At 40.0% G+C, this 19,210-nt stretch overlaps 1 protein-coding gene across 2 annotated transcripts in view; it reads left to right on the top strand.

Annotated features, from left to right (window-relative positions):
* Window positions 1–19,210, top strand: part of CLINT1 (clathrin interactor 1) — a 47,910-nt gene that overhangs the window by 778 nt on the left and 27,922 nt on the right. The window lies entirely within an intron of this gene.

Here is a 19,210-nt window from a genome sequence, read left to right as displayed (position 1 = left end):
CCTCCTTCCAAAGGACAGGTCCCTGCTGCGGTCGCCGTTGGTTCGCCACCCCTGGTTTTAGAGGTGGAGTGGGGTAGAGGAAAGCAATGATCTACCCCAGCCCTTAAACTTTGAAATTGCTCGGGTATTTGCAAGTTTATTTCCTGGATTAGAGCCGCCTTCGGACTTGGCTGCTGTGGTGGTTACTGTGATCACGGCGTTGCTGTTAGAGAGCGTGACGTTACTGCTGTGTTTCTATGCTACTCCTTAAATTCTGGCATGAGCAAAAAAAAAATACTATAGTGGAGGACTTAATAAAGATTAGATTTTGCCTACTTAAGTAATATGTCTTTAGGGTCAAACTTGAAGCACTTTTCCATGAATTGTGAACTTCTTAGAGGAATAACGTGATGAAGGTCATAACTTAGTGTGTATATAGGAGGAGATTGTGTGCTCTAATAATTGTGTCTAGCCTCAGGGGTCAAAGGGTAAGTCTTTCAAAATTGAGGTTCCGTTCTGAACTTTTTAAAAACTTCTGTTTCTCCAAAGAGTTCTTAAACTGACCTGCTCTCTATAAAAACCTTAAAGGCAGCAAACTGAAAAGAAATGGCAGCTTATTCATGATAATCAGGTGTTTAGCTTAGGATGCTGTGTACCAGACTGAGGCTTTTCCAGGCCAGGACTTCTCTTGAGGAGGTGGCTTACTTCTTTTTTTTTTTTTCCTCCTGTTATCAGCTTCCTGCCAAAAAAAGTTAGCTGTTGCTAAAGTAGAGTGGTAATTGTACTAATGTGACATTGTGTAGGTAGGAGAACCCAAATAGGCCCATCTTAAGTTCCAGGATTTAAAAGGGCGCTTCCAGGGAACGTTAAATTTTGACTGTGTACTTTTATTTGTGTAGTATTAATGATCAGTGTGGCATTGGTAACACTGTCACTGTAATTAAAACATTTCCTTCTAAGGATATTTTGTAAGTTATTAAGTCGAATTGTGCATCAAAATCTGTACTGGAAAAGACGTTTAATTTTCAAACCAAGTGCAGGAAGTGAATATCTCAGATAAAATGTTTTTTGAATAAACTTCAATTTCAGGGAATAACATTATTCAAATAAAACAGATTGTGTATTTAAAAGAGGGGGGAGGGAGGAGGGAAGTGCAGTGCCTGGAGAGTAAACAGTATTTAGAGACATCGAAATCAATAGTCCCATTGTGTGCAGTGCAGATTTGTCATAATGTCTTCTGTCTTAAGGCCACAACTTACAAAATCCTCTACAGAGAGAGGCGAAGTAATGCTGTCCGCCTCATAAATAACTGCTGATGCTGTGGCAGGAACATACTGAACTTTAACTAGAACGTCCCTTTCCTTAAAAAAGGAATATGATTATATGGGTTTTTTGAAAAACGGGCAAATAGCCTGAAATTTTGCTGCTGCAAACCACTATCTTTGTGGGGCATGTTAGCTCTACACCTTGATTTCGCATTCAGCTGACACGTATCATCTTAGTATTTCAACTTGCTCGTCTGTCTCTTAGCTTTACTTGGTCTTTAGGTGGCTGAGAGCTTGCTTAGATCAGAGATCTCAAGGTGGAGGACACGTATGAAACGTTTTTCAGTGTCTGAAATTTCAGTAAGCCATGATGCACAATTAAGCTACTATTAATTTTTGGCAATGTCTGCTTCCTACTTAAAAAAAAAATACTTTAAAATGGTAAATAAACTATTAAACTTCTTGATAGCTTTAAACCTACAAATTGGAACCTAGAATTACCTTCGTTACTTTCCTTGTAGTGTTTCCTGAAAGCGTAAAAGTGTGGATCTGCATCCTCTTGTGCATAAGACAGTTATTTTTGATATTGAATGGTGGTCCTATTATTTGAAATTTAGACTATGATAGAGCATTAGATTTACCGTTCTAAGATGTGACAAGATGCTTTAAGTCTTGTTCTCCTGTTTGCAGTGTCACGGTTCTTAGTTTCTAGTGTAAGTCCACCCTCTTCAGTTTTATGTGGCTTGATTAGCTATGATCAAGCAGTAATGCTTCATTTCCAATTGGGTGTTGTGAAGAAGTTTGAGGCTTAAACCAAATAACTAATAAAGCTTCTCTGTGCCTGGTAAAACTTGCTTGTCCTAAGTTTTATTCTAAATAAATGCCAACCTTTTTCCACTCTCCAGTTTCTTCCCAGGTATTGTAACATGCACAGGAATTCTTCAAGTGTGTGGAGTTAGATTGAGTTTGTCTGGTTAGCTTGCAGTTTAGATGGTGCAGGTATAAACTTTACTTCCTCTAGAATAAGCTGTGTTACACATTATTATGTGAATAAATTAACTTTAAAGGCAGTTTTTCACTTTTTTTAAGTGTTCACTTGTATGAGTTTTCTCCCCAGTAGATAAAAGCTGAACTGGAAAGCAAACTGCACAAATGCAGCCCTCCATGGTCAATTCGCTCCCTCTGTAACTGTAAGCTCCATTAAAATGACAGGTTTCTGATGGCTCAGTAAAAGTCCAGGGTGGTGCTCGATGTAAAATTAGTGAGTCAGGTAGCAGTCTTAGTCACTGCTGAGGTCATGTAGTAGAGTTTGATGGATTCTGTGGTGTCACAGACTTTTGCTGTTTGTGGTAGAAATGTGCAGCCGTTGTAGCCTGAACGCTGTATGCAGAAGGCAGCCAGTTTTTTCTGACCTAATAAGCTGCATACCAACATCTTAATATGGCAGAGCGCAGAAGCACACATCGCATACTTCACATAGCTGGTAGGAGCATGAGCTCTAAGAATATTTGCATGTGGGAAGTATGCTGGCCACCAGCTACCCTGCTGCTCTGTTGCGTGATGGGTTTTGCAGCTTTATCTCTGATGGATAACGTTACCCCTGGATGTTCTGCTGCTCCTATGGCACTGGGTTCAGGTTACCTCCTGAAACGGCTCTGAAACAGCGCTGTGGCTGTGATGCAACTTGGGGTAAGTGTTATATAGGAACTGCTTGTGAGCTGTGTGAGGCTTAGGACCCGTGGCCTGGCTGGTAGTGTGTAGAAGCAGCTTACACTAGAAAAGGTGTGTTTTTATTGGTGTAAACACATCAGTGCTTTGGTAATCCAACCAGCAAAGGCCCGACCAGGTATCTCCCTAGTGTGTGTAAATAGCTGTATTGTCAAAAGGAGCTGCAGTCACTGAGATCTAATTCTGAAGTCCTGGATATGGAAATAGCGAGTATTATGCAACTTGGCAACTTCCTTTTTTAATCTTGTTAGACAAGTATGTGCTGTGTTTTGTGGTCCTGGTAAAATTTCTAGGGGAGTTTTACAAAGAAAGCTCCGTGGAATTTTTTTTAAAGAAATCAAGGAATATTAAGGAACCCTTTCAAAACAATTTTTTAGCTTGGCAGGAGCAGAAAGGTCTTAGCTTCACCTTGGGGCCAAGTTTGAAAGATAGGCCACCGTGTTTGTCTCTAACTTCCTTGAATTCCTTTTTCTTCCCTGTGAGTGGAGAAAGGGAAACTTCACTCCCACTTTTAAAAAGGTTAGGAAGACCTGGGGAACTGGACTTCTCATAGAAATAATGTGCCTCTATTAGTAGAGATGTGATTGTAACTTAAGATTTTTTCTAACTAGTTTCTGTCACAGACAGGTAGGACATGCAGTAAGCAGGATGAAAAACCTTTTGTCCCTTGAGACTAGATTGTAAAATCACATCGTGACACAAGGGACAGCCACTTTCTCTGAAATTTCTTTACTGTTCTAAGCTTTTGTTAAATGCATGACCCTAGAATGAGAGCTCATTTTAAACACCTTCCACACATCAAAAGGTGAGAAACAGTCTAAATAAAAATTTGGTGAAGGTGATAAATTTCAGTGAACATCTGGATTATACAGATCTGTTAAGGAAGGTGAGAACGTTGTCACTGAGGTTTTTGAGCTTCTTGGATATATATTTAAGGAAAGTCTGTGAATTTCTTGCCAGTGTTAGGAACATAATAGCTGCCATCCTTCTGGTTTTATTATTTTTTTCCATCTCCCTCTTCTAGTTCAGTTGTTTGTCCCCATAGTTGAGTCCTAACTGCTCTGCAGTTACTGCTCTTAGCCACACCTTGCTAGTGGCAGAGCAGGAATGTGTTGGCACTCCCTCCTGTTGTGGAGTGGGAGTGGAAGTGTTACAGAGCTATGTTTTCATTCATTTTGCAAGCCTGACAAATTGCCCAAGTATAATATTGTAAACTGTCTTTAAATGGAGAGTAAATTGCCTTGCTTAGAACTTGTTTAGAACTAATTGTAATGTTTGTACAGATACTAAATACTTGAAGCATTTATAACCCTTGAATTTGTAGAGGTAGGCACTAGGGTCCTCTACTACTTGTTCTGATGTTACATCTGTGCAAGGATCTTTAACACAAGTGGAAAAGGAAGGGCTGAAGGAGCTGCTGTCATCAGCTCCAAAACAGCAGGCTAGGGGAAAAGTTCTGCTAGTTAATGAACAGAGTGTTTTCCTTAGTGCTGTTAATTGTACAAGTTGTAAAAACAAGGGCAAAATCTTGGTAAAATGGAGTGAATTACTGCTTTGATATTCATTGCAGTTCTTAGCTGTTGTAGCCTAAAGTAGTGCAAATAAATCAGGCATTGTGCTTCAGCTGAGGAGTAGAGGTTTCTGGATTACTCCTGCTTCACAGATAAGGAAAACTAAAAGAGTAGTTGTGCCAAACTAACAGTGAGTTGATAATGGTATAAACTCTGGATTTGTTGAGTCCCAGTTTCATGCCGCTGTCTGCTGGCTCATGTTATGTCTGCATTATACTTTATTAGTTTGGTAGGTAAATAAATAGCGGTAAGTTACCCTACAATCACATGCCTTACAGTCAAATCTGTAGTATGATCGTGTTTGACCAATATGTAAGTAGGATCCTACTTGTTTTCAGCTTGGGGAGGGTTAAATCCTCTTGCCTAACTAATTTCCTTTTTTTTCCAATGTGCCTGTAATTGTTTGTGTTTACAGGTAATTTTCTAATGGTCCGTGGATTTGTCCACATAGACTATTGAGCTCTCCTGTAATCAAGTACCGTTGGCTGGTTTAGTAATAGCAGGTATTATGGTAAATGATCTGTCATATGATATAGCCAGTGCAAGGGTAAATAATTGTCTAACACTAGTCCGTTGCTGTCTGACCTTCCTGTAAACTCCCTTGCTCCAGTTCCAGGATCATTTAGTTTTCTTTATACTTGAGAATTATTTTGGTTTGCATAAGCGAGGTCTTGAGAGCACTGAACGCTTCCCTTGTTTTATGTAAGGGACAGTTAACCCTCCCTGCATGAGTTATCCTCCTATTGCTGCTTAAGAGATGTCCTGCTGATAACTGCTTTAAGAACGGCATTTAGTGTCATTATTGCAAGCAAGGTGATGATTATTATCTCCAGCCCCATAAGGACTTGTCCTCTGCCTGGTTACCAGAGAGAGAGAGGTCTTGGGAATGCAAAGGAAGATCGTGTTTAATATCTTCTGGCTCTGCATCAGTGTGTGGCTGTGCCTGCCAAGTGGTTGTCATAGCACTTCGTTCTTAGGGCTTTCCTCCTTCCTTTAAAAATTTACAAAAACCGTTACTGCTTTTTACAAACAAGGAATAAAAATAGTTGTAGTCTTTGGGCCATGTAATTTAGCATTGGTGATAAGCATCTCTGCAAGTGGCATGCTCCGTTACCTCATGTACATAGGTATGTCATTCTGCTTGAATATTCAATTAGTGGAGTAATCAAAAATAAGCAAGTACTACAAGCTGAAGTGTATACTAAGAGTTAGCGGAAGGTAATTGTGATCGAATATATGGGTTTCGTCAACCTGCTCCTTAAAGCGAGGCCATTGTTCAAATGTAGCCTTGCCCTTCCACACCCTGTAGAAGGTAACAGCCCTTAGTGTTGTGTTACCTGATGCTAGGTGAGGGGTTGGTCTTCTGTGCTTTTAGGGAATCTAAATGATGTGTACGTGCTTGAGAACTTCTGTGTACTTCAGGTATTTTTAAAACATAATTTTGCATTGCCTTTCCAGAAATAAAGCTAAGCTTCTGCTTGGTAGGCAAGTTAAGCTAGTCAAAGGTAAAGCCCTACCTACCTCAATGTGCAATTCCAGTCAAAAGGATTGAGGTGCTCAGCTCAGTTCTGTACTAACATCTCTCGGTCATGTTGCCAGTTAGTATATTATAAAATGTTTTTGATTTGCGTATTTATTTTTATCCAGGGTACTTCCAAAGCACGGTGTAGATGTGGAACACACCACAGCCATCTTTTATCAGGCTTGCCTATCAGAGGGTGTAAGATCAGCATTGCAGTGGGCCTAAAAGGCAATCTTGAAATTTTGATCTGATTCTTGTATCTCACATATGCGTCCCTTTATTTCAAGTTTTAAATAAATTTCTGTATTTATGTGAGAATGGTAAGGTTCTGTAAAAACAGAAAGATGAGATGCTGGAGAAGGAGTGGAACGTTGCCTTGCAGGCTGGTAGTTCAGGACACAACAATGTGGTGTTCTTAAGGACTGAACGCATGCTTCTTTGTGGAATTCTTGGGATTTCCCTCACTGGTTCATTCTTAAGTTTGGGATACAGCTTGTCCACAAGTCATGGTACAAGATGACCCATTTGAAACTGGAAAACTCATCTGTAACGTGACCTGTTGCTTTAAGTACGTTTCAGATATTTACATGCACTTGATGTGGAACTTAACTTCCAAATTACTGCTGTGTGTTCTGAACTAATGTTAAGAAAGCATTTTAAAAGAAAAAGGTGGAGAGAGGAAGGTAGAGAGCCTAAACTGAGGCTTGTTGTCTTTGGGAAAAAGGAGTACAGCTATTCCCTTTAATTAGTCTCTTTTCCAGCTCTTACAGAGTGCCTGGTCTTCCTGACATAGGTCCAGTTATAGACAAGCACTGGTAGCGTGCTCAGTTTAGAGCATGAGCCTTTTTCTTACCTGTTCCATTTGGAATAGACAGCTGGAATATAGCCAAGACTTTTTTCTGTAGTCTATTCAGAAAGAGTAATGGTGTAGGGGAACCTAACTTGTTCTTGACAAAACAGACCCTTTGTTCTGCCTCTCTGAAAAATAAGACCCAATTCAAGCTTGGGCGTGGTTTATTTCTTAACCTACATGTGTTGTTCAGCTGTGGTTATATGAAGCTGTTACAGGTTGGTGGTTCACTTTCCAGAAAGCTGTGTAGTCTGTGGTTTCCTGAATACTTTTTATTTTTGTAGGTGTTAGGAAAAAGTATTCATTACTTATTTACTTCTGCATCTTGTGCCTTGTAAGTATAGTAGTTTGGGTTGCTGTGCAGTGAACTGCTTAGAGAAACGGATCTGATTAGAAACTTTCTCTTTCCCAGAAGGACTTTGTAGGTTGTTTCTAAGTTAGATGAGTTCCCTAGACTCGTTTGCCATACAAATGTTTGTGTGGCACATCTGAAGAAGCAGTATTGAGGTGGGAGGGAAGACAAAACAGTTAAAAGCAGTGTAAGCAGAGGGCATAGGAACACATGGCTGAGTGTTCAACTCCCCTTGTGCTTGCCCTGATGTCTCCAACACTGTCAGCACTACAGCAAATTATGAAAGCGCTGTATAAGCCATGAAATCTTAGGTTGTAGTTTCACAGTGTAAGCGTAGGCTGATGGTAAAAGAGGTTTCACAGCCTTCTGTCTGCCACGGGCTGCTGGCACTAGCACACTTTCTGCTTGATCAGAGAATATATTTTTCAGGCTAACCAGTTGTTTTTGCCAACTTAATTCTCCACTGGATCGGTTCCCTGGTATAGCTAACTCCATGGTCACACAAATATTTGTACTGGCATAAAGGAAGGAATGGTATTTGGGTAAGAATGAGTGGCTAGAGGTGAAGGAGGACAAGGTACAGGCTTAGTGCTTGAGCTACACCCTTAGGACGCAATTCCCCAGGCAGGTGGGGTTTTTCTTCCACTAAAAGAGCGTCCCACTTTTAGACCTGGCCGTTTCTAGTCCTTGCGTTCTGTACGCTGCTGTCGTAGTTCAGCATTTGCTTATATTAACTTGCTGATAGAGCTTAAAAAACCACAGACACAAAGCCACCACCTTTTATGGTTAGTAACTGGTTTGGCAGGGTGCTGCATAAGCAGCTGCTTGTGGCACTACAAGTGCTCGTGTTGATAGGGGAAAGGACAGGAAGATAGGCTGGGACCTTTTTTGGTGATAATGCACTTTCAGGTAACTTTACTTAAATAATGTTGGAAACTGAGCTATTAGTGGTTTGTTACCCACAATACTGCTCCAAAAGATGACATTTAAGTTCTAGGTTGAAATTTCCTAGGGTTGTTGATCTATGTTGTGTATCACTACTTCAAGCTCCTGACCGAACCTTCCCAAGTTTGTGTTGCTGCTGTGCTGGGGGATGTGCGTCGTGGTTTGGCTTTGCTCTCAGTCCCCAAGTTGTGAGAGAGGATATGAACTGAAATAGACAGATGTCTTGTATGGTCCTGCTTCGGATCATTCCAGCTGGAAGATCTTCATGCGAGAGAGATGCTTTCATTACGAGTTTAAAGTGTAGCTAATTATATTAGAAATACCAGTGGCATATATTTGTTACTACAGAGTGGTAAGAGTGGTGTTATTTGTAGACTGTTAGTTTAAATCACATCTTTTTGGATGGGTTTGATTTGCCTTTTAAAATCAAACTAAAGTGACAACATCAGCAACTTTAGTGCGTATTTGTGTGTTCTAAGGGAACTACCTCAAAGCTGTTGTACACTCCCCCCCTCTCTTCCACTTGGTGTCCTATCCGAACCGGTTAAATGTTGCCTGCACACTTAATAGATATTACCTGGCTCATTTGGGATACAATTAGAAATATTAGTGTCTATTCAACTTGTTTAATGAGACTGACCTGCATTTTAAAAATCTGTTGTAGTAATAATGAGACCCACTGGGAGTTGGGGAGCGTGGCTCTTGTTTGCTTGGTCCGCACTCACAACAGTAAATGTTTTTCTAGTTGGTTGCTGTCCCCACGCTCCAGCTGTTCAGAAGCATTCTACGTACATACAGCCTAATCTGTTTCTTCTCAAGCCATAACTTTGTGTTAAGTGAAGAAATACATCAATACATCCCTTTGTGATCCTTGGGAGGAATATGTCGTGTTTTCTATGAGACAATTCACTTGATGGTTTCTTTAAGTCCATTTTGAATGTAAAGAGAAGAAAAAGGCTTTTGATAGCCCTAGATGACTTTATAGGAGCTGCTCTGCATAGTTGCTTGCTTCTGAAAAATAAACGTCATGCTTGGTAATATACATCCATCAGTAAAAGTGACAGCAGTCATTAAGGTATCAACTCTAATTATTCCTCTTTGGTGATTATTTAATTATTTTAACTGTTTGTCCATATGATCATGCAAAGAGAGGTGGGGAAATACCCTCCCTTCAAAGGTGTTTATCGTCTAAATGAGGTGACTGCTGTGATATAACTTCTGTCTCCTTGCTACCAAATTGATGTTTGTGTTCCTTGAGACAGCTTGAAAACTTAGTGCTAATAGATTTCTAATTAGAAAGTGGGTTCTCTTAGCCTTTAAACTGCTAGTGTTGGTTTTTTTTTAATTAAAGTAACTGTAACTTAAGTACGTAACTGCAGATACAAGATCATAAAATTCTAGTAATTTTACTGTTAGTGAGTTAAATAAATAAATTGTTCCTGTATTGAACCATAGTGAAATTGGTTTGTTGCAAGTAGTTTGTTTAATTTGAAGTTATCATCTGGATGTGGACAGGAAATAGAAACTGGGGCTTCGAGACAAATGAAACGGCTCTTGTTACGTTTTTAGGATATAAGAGTTATTTGATCTCCTGGAGGAATCAGTTTAACAAATGATACCTATGAAAGGAGAGGAAACACTATTATCCTCCACAAATAAGCATGGCTTGGCATTTTGAAAGTTAATTTGTCTGTAATTTGCCAGACTCATTCCACAAAAGAACGTTTGCTTTGGGTAAAAATGCATGTTTGTCAATTTGTGGGATTTTAGTTTGCCAAGCTTCCTTTTTTATGTAATGCGAGATGCTAATTTGAAAATTTTAATGAAATGCTGAATGTTAATACCAGAACACTGACTTCTTAATATTTCACTTACTCTGAGTGGTGTGTTCTCGTGGCCGCTGCCCATTTCATTTTGGGTGTCCTGCTGGGAATAGCTGTAGGAGGGCACTCGGCCGTTAACTATTAGCCACTGTTTCCTTATGGGTTAAGTTCCTTTGTCCAGCTGCTTAATGCAATAGCAGAAGGTTTTCTACTTTGTAACCTACCTTCACAGGAAAATGGAATGGCAAAATAAAGTAGGTGCCAAGCTATAGAATCCTGCAAGACACAGAAAATAATCATAAAACCTGACAGGATAAGAGGCAGTGGGCACAAACTAAAACAAGTGAAATTGCTATGTGCAAGAAAATGCTTTTTTTTTAAATTAGTTTTTACTGTGAGGGTTGCCAAATCCTGGATGGGGCAGGTGTCATGAAAAGAGTGTGGAGTCTCCATCCTTGGTGGATTTCAGAACCCGAGAGGAGAAGGCCCTGGGCAACCCGCTCCTGCTGGCCCTGCCTGGGTGGGATGGCTGGCCTGCGGGCTCGTGAGCTCCCATCCAGCCTCAGCCATTCTCAGAGCCTGACTTGGCTCCCTGGAGTGGTAAGAGCTGTCTTTATGGAGCACTGAAACGGAGATCAGTTAGAATATCTTCTCAGTTCCCTTTTACTTGAGATACGACAGCCCAGTATGTCCCAACACTCAGGTTTTAAGGAAAAAATCATTTCAGCATTTCTGCCAGTGGAAGAAGCATGAGTGACAGGTGTGTTGTGCAACCCTTCTCTAGTATCTTGTTAGTGTTTTGTGTGCTGTGAGCCTCACCTATAATTCTCATGTCAGTTGAACTATTCTGATGTGCTTTTGGCTATATGTGACGTGCTTGCTCCATGTAATAAGATATTAGAGGGGAAATTCTGGGGAAACTGCTGATTGCCAGCTCTGGTTGTCAGCAAAACTTGTTATAATTATGCTAAATTAACCCGATCAGGAGATGCCAACTGGCTTAATTCCATAAGAGGAGGGCCTCAAGCTGGTGAAGGGAAAAATTAATTCTTATGAATGTAAGGTAAGAGGTGGACATCTGATGCAAAGGGTATTTGTCTCCTAATAGAGTTTAGGAGACTGAAGAATAAGGTGGTGAACCTCGACTGTTTGCCTTTCAGAAATTTTTGGATAAGTCATTTTGTCAGTGTCCCATTTTAAAACTGTGTGGGTTAGCAGGACTCTGTTCTAGGCCAAGCACAAAATACTCGATGAATGAACAACGTGCTGAAGAAGACTTTTCCAGATCAAATTAACAAGCTGTGTCAACCAGTCAGAGCTCCTGTGAAACTGAAATTTTGGTACTAAAGGTGTGAGTGCAGAGCAAGGATGTCTTATATTGAGAATGGTGCATATTTAGATGATTGGCGACTGGTTTATCAATCAGCTAGTTGGAAAGACAAAAGCACTAACCCTGGACTCGATCCTGAGACACGTTAGTTCTGGTTCATGATATGACTAACAGAGCCACTCTGCAATAATGATTATAATTTACTTAAGTCTCTTCATGAGCAAAAGAATAATTAAAACATTAATTTTGTGTATTTTTTCGTAAGTTGGTAGAAACTACTCTTCCATTTTATTCCATTTCAAAAAAAAGAAAACAACAACAACACTAAGCTTTCAAGGGCATTCCTAAGAATGGAGTCCTTGCAGCTGATATGGAGGTAACAAAAATTGTGTAGGTGGCTCAAAGTGGAATGGTTACCGCTTCTCAAAGATGCTGCAAAAGAAACAGCATTGCTAAAGAGAAGGATCAAGGAAATAATGAATAGCAAAAATGTGTTTCAGGAAGTTGAAACGTTGTCCACTTGAGGAAAAAACAAAGTGCAGAGCTGCTGATCGTTCCCGTGTAAAACCACAACTGGAGGCATGTGAGCAAGTTTGCAAAGAGGCATTCAACCGAATTCAAAGCAAATTGGACGCAAGTCTGAGAAAGCCTTTAGGGCTATTATGTGCAGAAGGAAGACTGGAAGAAGGCGAAAGCATAGGGGCAAAAATTAATGGGGTTTTCCTGCTAGCTATAAACTGTTGGAGGCAGGCAGTGTATTCTGCGGAACTATTACTGCATATTTGCTCTACATTTTTACACTTTATAATGGGCATCTTTTGACAGTCTCGGGGATTAGGATACTGACCAGGTTGCCCTTGCACAGCCCTGCTTAGGTTAAAGAAGTATGAAGTACTCACTGGGAGACGCTGAAGTCTTAATTCCACTGTAGTTTTTAAGATGTTGAATTTCTTGTTCATACATATTAGCAAGATGAGGTGCAGGGGAAAGGCTTAGGTTTTTAACAGCTTCCTTCCTAGGAAAGCGGAGGTGCTCTTGGAGACACCGAAATGCGAGTGTAAATGGCCTTGATTGTGTTCCTCTGCCTGTAGTGGAGTCAAGAAAAAAAAGTTCTTGGATCCAGACGTGCTCCATGTAGTCTTACTTCAGGTCAGCGTCATCCTTAAGTTCTCTGACAAATGTAATGGTCTGTTTGGGATTGGATTTCAATATTGGATGTGAAAGGAAATGCTGCAGCTACATTGAGCTATTGAGTGTGGCAGTTCCTGTAGCGCTCCACTTCACGGCACAATTCTCGCTTTCAGCCTCAAGTGGTGATTAAGCAACAGACTGTAAGGAACCAGTTTTGAGAAGAGAAGCTGATAAGCAATTTTGTAGTGACATACGGATTCAGTTCCTGGTTTTATTTTCATCAAAAAAGGTCTGGAATTGGATGTTGAGGTTTGTTTATTGTTGTTTTTTCTGCAAACACCAGCAACTATAGAATTAATTCCGGACTGTTTTAGAAATAAGATCAGTAAATGATAATGTGACTCATTTTAGAAAAACAAAGATCGAGACAGTTGAGACTAATGTCTTCCTCTGCTACTGAATATCTCCTGCATAGCAAATTTCACTGAAAGACATGAATAATTGAAGGAAAACTGCTTATTAGCCTGTAATTTGATAACTTTGTATAAACTGTTGCCGCCTCCTTCCCTGTCTTCCAGTCCAGAAAGTGCAGTGCAGCTTCTGCCTGTCTTAATATCTTCCAGGACACAAGGCTGTGTTAAAACACTGGTTGCAGGTGTTCTTGTTCAGTTGCTTTACCAGCTGCTTAGACCATGCTTCCAGGTTGTGAGATACATGTCTCAGGCTTTCTAATATGACATTAATACTTTGCTGCATCACAGGCAAAGTACAAAGCTGTACGGCATCATAGCTCTATAGATGATGGCAGAAGGGAACCGCAAGCCCTTCAGATCTAGTCTGGGTGTTAGGGACAGTGTAACCAGCGTTGTAAAAGCGGAGTGAGTTGGCAATGTGTGGTTTATGTGCAGTTGGGATGCTCTTGTCAGATCCTGACTCCTTTCTCCGATTGCCTAAAGGGCAGGGAGAGGAGTTGGCAGCAGTTAGGGCTCTGGGGCAGGCTGGAGGCAGCAAGGGGAGCGCTCTCAGAGCTGGGCTCAGGTCTGGCAAGCTCACCTGCTCCTTGCCAGGGGAGCTGAGCTGAGAAGAGCATTCAACAGGTGCTTGCTTTGGCTTAGGTTCGTATGGCAAAAATACAGGGGTGCATGTGGTGTTGCAGTGCCAAAGTGATTATATATAGCAGCAGAGAATGATCAGTCTGTGTTACAAGCTTTAATGACACTGTTTAAATTTTAATTGGCCCTCCCTAGTGGAACACCTAGCTTGTGTTTGGAGTAATGCTTAATTTGCAATAAATTCTGGAATTAGGGCAGTATTTTAATGGTACTCAGCCTGCAATGAAGGGAATATCTGAAACTACGAGGTTCGTTAAGCATGGTCCTATGGGGGGAGTGGGGGCTGTCTTTTGGCAATATTCAAGTCTGCATTATTGCATGTGTATTCTTCTGTCCACACCAAATATTCTGTAAGTTGACAGATACTCAAACCAAATTTAGTTATTTGAATAAGGAAAGCTTGGATTATTTAGAAGTCAGTGCGATTGGCAACACTAAATAGCTCTGCACCATTCAGAGGTGTAGTAATTACCAGGCAGTATTTCCTGCTTTTCAGAGTGAAAAGTTTTGACTGTAACTCTTAAGCTGATATATCTCAAGTACGTCTAGATGCAAGAGTTTTCCTTGACCACTTTGGTTACTGTAAGCTAACAACTGCCACACGTTCTTTATGGTGTCAGAGGACCCGAATACGAATTCTCTGGCGAACACGTTTCACATGAGTAGTTGTGAATAGCTCAGAATTGCAGACGCTTTAGAGGTGAAGCTGGGCTTATCAAAAGTTTTATCTTTTGGGGGTCATATTAAAACAGTAATGGCACACAGCTCTTTTGACACTGAAAATTAAGAATTTTTTTGGAAGTAGGAGGCAAATGGTTGTGTAATGACCTCTACTTAAAGACATTGCGGGGGGTCACAAGAAGTTACTGGCGGAGTTTTGTTTTTACTCTTTTTCCCTTCTTTCTCCTCCATCTGAAGATCACTCAAGTTTGTTAGGGTCAAGCAGAGGAAGTCTGAGGTACACGAGTGGGTTGAAGTTACAAGGCTTACTGTTGCTGCTTTTTGAATGTAACTACAACTTGATTATCCTTGGAGAGCTTCTGGATTTATTAGAGTGAGTCCAGAGAGGGCCACAAGGATGCTCAGGGGCTGGAGCACCTCTCCTATGGAGACAGGCTGAGGGAGCTGGGGCTGTTCAGCCTGGAGAAGAAAAGGCTCTGGGGAGACTTTACAAATACACTTTAAAACTACCACGTACTTGGTTGCCTCATGTTCCCAACATCTGTTTAAAAAAAAAAAAAACATTAAGAATACAGCAAGCTGTAATTGGGTACCTTCTGCAGGGCGCTTCAGCACTGTGGTGGTCGCTTCCGAGTTCTCTAACAGGCTTCAATTTAATTCTTAAAGTCACTGTCTTTTTTTTTTTTGAAAGTGTGTATGTGTGGTGGATTTTGGGTTATCTTGTTTACTTGGTAGGCTTTTGTGATTAGAAGTTGTAAGGCACAGGAAATAGCTTTATAGTTCCTTCCTCCCACAAGTCGTAATTCACTTGTGGCCATCAGGATGTTTTTCTTGGCTTATCTCTTTCTGTGCAGTTTGCCTTGCACATCTGCCACATAAATTATGAAACTTAACTTGAAAAGCTGGAAATCTATTTTAGATCCTACTGTAGTGTAATGAAGATGGTATCGTTGGTCAGAAAGAGCGTAATTGCAGCTTGTGTTGAAGGTCTGTAATAATATCCAGTATTCATGTACTGAATTGCCTGGTGTCGTATTTGGAATGCTTCAGAGGGGTGGTTTAAAAAGTAACTTAAATGGTCAAGTATCATCTAATGTCGAGCTGTTACCTCTGTGTAACCTGAGGTATTTCACCAGGCATTTTAGCAGATGGGTGCCCATCTGCTTCTTCGTTGAATGTGGACTGCTGCCTTCATATTTGTTATCCATATGTTTCATCTGTAAGACTCTAAATCTAAGCTGCGTGTTTTATAACAAAAGTGACATTACTGACAGGAGCAAAATGAAAATGCGTTGAGTTCATTGCATGTTTTTTAGTTCGTCTTCACCAAGCAGAGACAGATGCTGGCTGAGATCTACTATCCCGATTCACTGAGGGGAAGGGCAGTGCCATCTTTATTTTGAGGGTGTTTAGTATCTTTTTCTCTGAATAATTGCTAGTAGCACTAGGTACATAAATTCCTGCATGTCCATTATGCTGTGTTGGAAAAGAGGTGGAAATGTCTTAGGTTTGTCCTCTGCCTGTGCATATTGAGCTTTCTGAAGCAGGGACATAGTGAACAGGTCAAAGCACATGAACTCTGGTGCTGAAATGCATCTTTCTGCTCGAGTTGGCCGTAACTGCTTCAAGTTTCTTGAAACCCAAGTTTGGATCAGCAATCAACTTTAACTACATTTCTGCTAGCATCTCTTCCACCAAACTCTGACGAATTAATGTGATCTGCCTTTTTACGGGGTGTTTGCTGCATGGTGTGCTGGCCCCTAGTGGTTTGGGAGGCAGTGCTGTGAGGATCACTTTTTTTAGTATTAACAATTCAGATGTTCTACTAAAAGTGTTTCATGCCCAGATGGATAAGTATTCAATAATATTTTTTAATTGACAAATAAAAATGCTCTGGAAACTAATTCACAATTTAATAAATGCCAAGATTCTAACACCTGGGTGTGGGGAAGACTTATCCTGGACTCAGATGAGACGTGTAGCTTTTTTATTTTACTGTGTATTCTCAGTAGTTGAAGTTAACTTCAGAACACACTTTAAGAATGGATCACTTAATACCAAAATAACTTTTTAACATTATCAAAAAGCTTTTCATGTATTTCTACTCTTACCATACAGGAACCTTTTAATCTAGATGCTAAGAATAGTTTAGATGCATGACTCACAGATAAAGACTGGATGGGGATAAGATGGTATGTTCCCTTCCCTCCAAAGGCTGCCTCTTAAATACCTCTGTGCCTGTGGATGGGGCTCTACAAGGTAACTGAGTATTGTGAAAATATTACTAGGGATCTGCCTCATCTCTTCTCCAAATGTTTAATGCTCACTTTGCTCATATTACTTTTATAGTGCATCCTTTCTTTAAAAAAAATCAAATATGGATGCTGCTGTCTGAAGCACCTAAAAGCTAAGCAATGTTATAAATATATATATAAATAGTATATAAAATAGTATTTAAATATATATATATTTGCCTTAAGTTTTCAGCCCCTGTACAGTTCCATGGGAAATCTGAAAATAAATTGCTTTTCTGTTTGGGTAGTGTTGCCAAAATAAGTATCTTAAATTAGATGAACAATAGCCAGTGGGTCTTATGGTGGAAGACTGCTAGTCTTTCAGCTGAATGTGGAACAGACAGCCCAACAGGTTAGAAGGAAATAAGCTGCTGAAGACAAAGGCAGCACTTCAACTGCAGGAGCAGAGCATCAGCTCGGTCTCCGGACATGAGTTACTGCTGGCTTTGTTCAGAGGCTTAAGTTGAAATCACCACCGTGCTTGTAATAAACCATTCGGATGAGAAAGTACTCCTGTTCTTATGTACCGCACCATAAAAATCGTAGCAATATTTAGATGGAGATAACACAGCTGGGTCACTTATTAAGAATGAACATGTACACAATGAATCAGATTCAAAGCAAACTTTCTTACTGTAATTTAAGAATTTCTTAACTATTTAATTTTCAGATGACATCCTTTTTGATTAGGTAGTGCAGTCTCCTTTTTTTTCTATCCAAGAAGGACAGCATAGAGCTGTTCAAATGTATTCTTACTGGGTTTGGGAATGTAGATTTCAGAAACTGTTACTGTAATATTCTCCTTTGCTATGTCACCAAGTGAGGTGAGGAAATTTTAGTCAGAGTCCGTAGCCTAGCTGTTCTGTTGTGGACCGAACTTGAAGTTCACTGTGCTTTACTCACTAGGGAAGTTACAGGAGACCTGCAGAAGACTTCTTAAAAATAAAGAAGCTGCTAACAAAAATACAAAAATAGCTGCTAACAGAAATACTGAGATTAAAGTGTTACTGCATGAGACTGCCTATTAAAAGGATAATGCTGCTAAACACACAGTTATTTAAAGAACAAATTATGTGGTGTTTGTTTTGGTTTGGCACTGGAATAATTCAAGGTTAAAACTTGTTTCTTGCAAGACTTTGTTAGCACGCTAGGCAGTGCCGTACAGCAACAGCTTCTGTTGCCCTGTGTTCATCCAGACCCTTTCCCCTATTGAAGAGACAAATTTTTCTTTAAAAGATGTAGGTTCTTTAGTGTTGCTGTTTGTTTGAATAGCATTAGTGTTCAAGCCGTATGTATGATAGGCATGTGTGTGTGTAATGTGGGAATCTTTTTCTTCCATGTTTGGGCTTTAAACACATATTTGCCGAATGGTGTCTCACTGGAAACTGTTAATGGTGGTAAAATGGAGAAAGTTTCTCATCTCAGCTTTTAGTATTTTAGTGTTCCCAGTTGTAAAATTAAAAAAAGGAAAACAGAAGGTGCATAATCCAGTGATGTCCTTGGAGTAATAGTTAAAGGCATAATATTATGCACATAGGAGTCCCATGTATACATGATATTGTAATTGGTTTGAAATATACATTGAAAAAAAAATTTTAACTGTGTAACCAGGTTTCTTGTTCCTGCTGCTTGGTCCCTCAGCACAGTGGGCAGCTTCCCAGAGGTTTGAGAAGTGTTTCTAATTAGCCTTACCCTGTCCAATCCAATACCTTTATCATCACTATAAAGAAACTGTTGTAATATACCCTCTCTGTGACTTCTGTTTATCTTAGTTTTCATGAGATTAGACATGGCATTTCACAAATCTTCTTGTGGATCCATGTCCAAAATTGTACTTGTCCTCAGTGACACCACCCACATCAATAGCAACTGTAATCCTAATGGAGCTTTTAATGGAGTGGTCTGACTCTCGCCCCAGGGCATATTCAAGGCTTTTAAGTTTGAGACAGAAACATTGACTAAGATCTGTTAGGCTTTCTGATTCCTTAATATGTATTAAAGTAAGTTCCATTCTAAATGGATGGATATACTGTTCCTTCATTATATGTAATATATAAATAGCTGCTTTTCTCATGGCGCTCCTTGTTTTCTCTATTTCAGGTTTCCTATGCAAATGCTATTTAAAGATTCCTGCATGTTTAAGACTGATGCTCCTTGAGCATGGAATGTTAAACTTTAATTTACGTGTCATTTGGAGCTCTGAAATTTTGCAAGATATAGCTATCTACTCCTATCCTGAGGAACGTGATTATCTTGTTCGAAAGAACATAACTTCTAGAATCTAGCAGTGAACTGTAAGCTTCCTTTATGAGCTGTGATTTCATGCACTTGAATGTATTGGCAGGGTGATGAGGGAACAGAATGACACCGACCATGGAAAAAAAACTCTGGAAGATATGGGAAATGCTGGGGATGGAAATATCTAACTGTATGGAGCCCTTTTGGGAAGACTGTGGGCACTGAGCTTTTTGCATGTAACCTCCTAACCGAGATGCTGAATCAAGTGAATGAAGACCAAAATTGTAGTGCCTTTTTTCTTTAGCAAGATTTGCTGGAAGTGTATATACAGCATTGTTATAAAATATTTGTTATCTTGAGGGTTAGCATTATGGTTTCGTGGTTGATTT

The sequence above is a fragment of the Anser anser genome (assembly GCF_964211835.1).
Source record: "Anser anser genome assembly, chromosome: 14".
In the NCBI taxonomy this organism is placed as follows: Eukaryota; Metazoa; Chordata; class Aves; order Anseriformes; family Anatidae; genus Anser; species Anser anser.
This window is presented reverse-complemented; position numbering and strand designations above follow the sequence as displayed.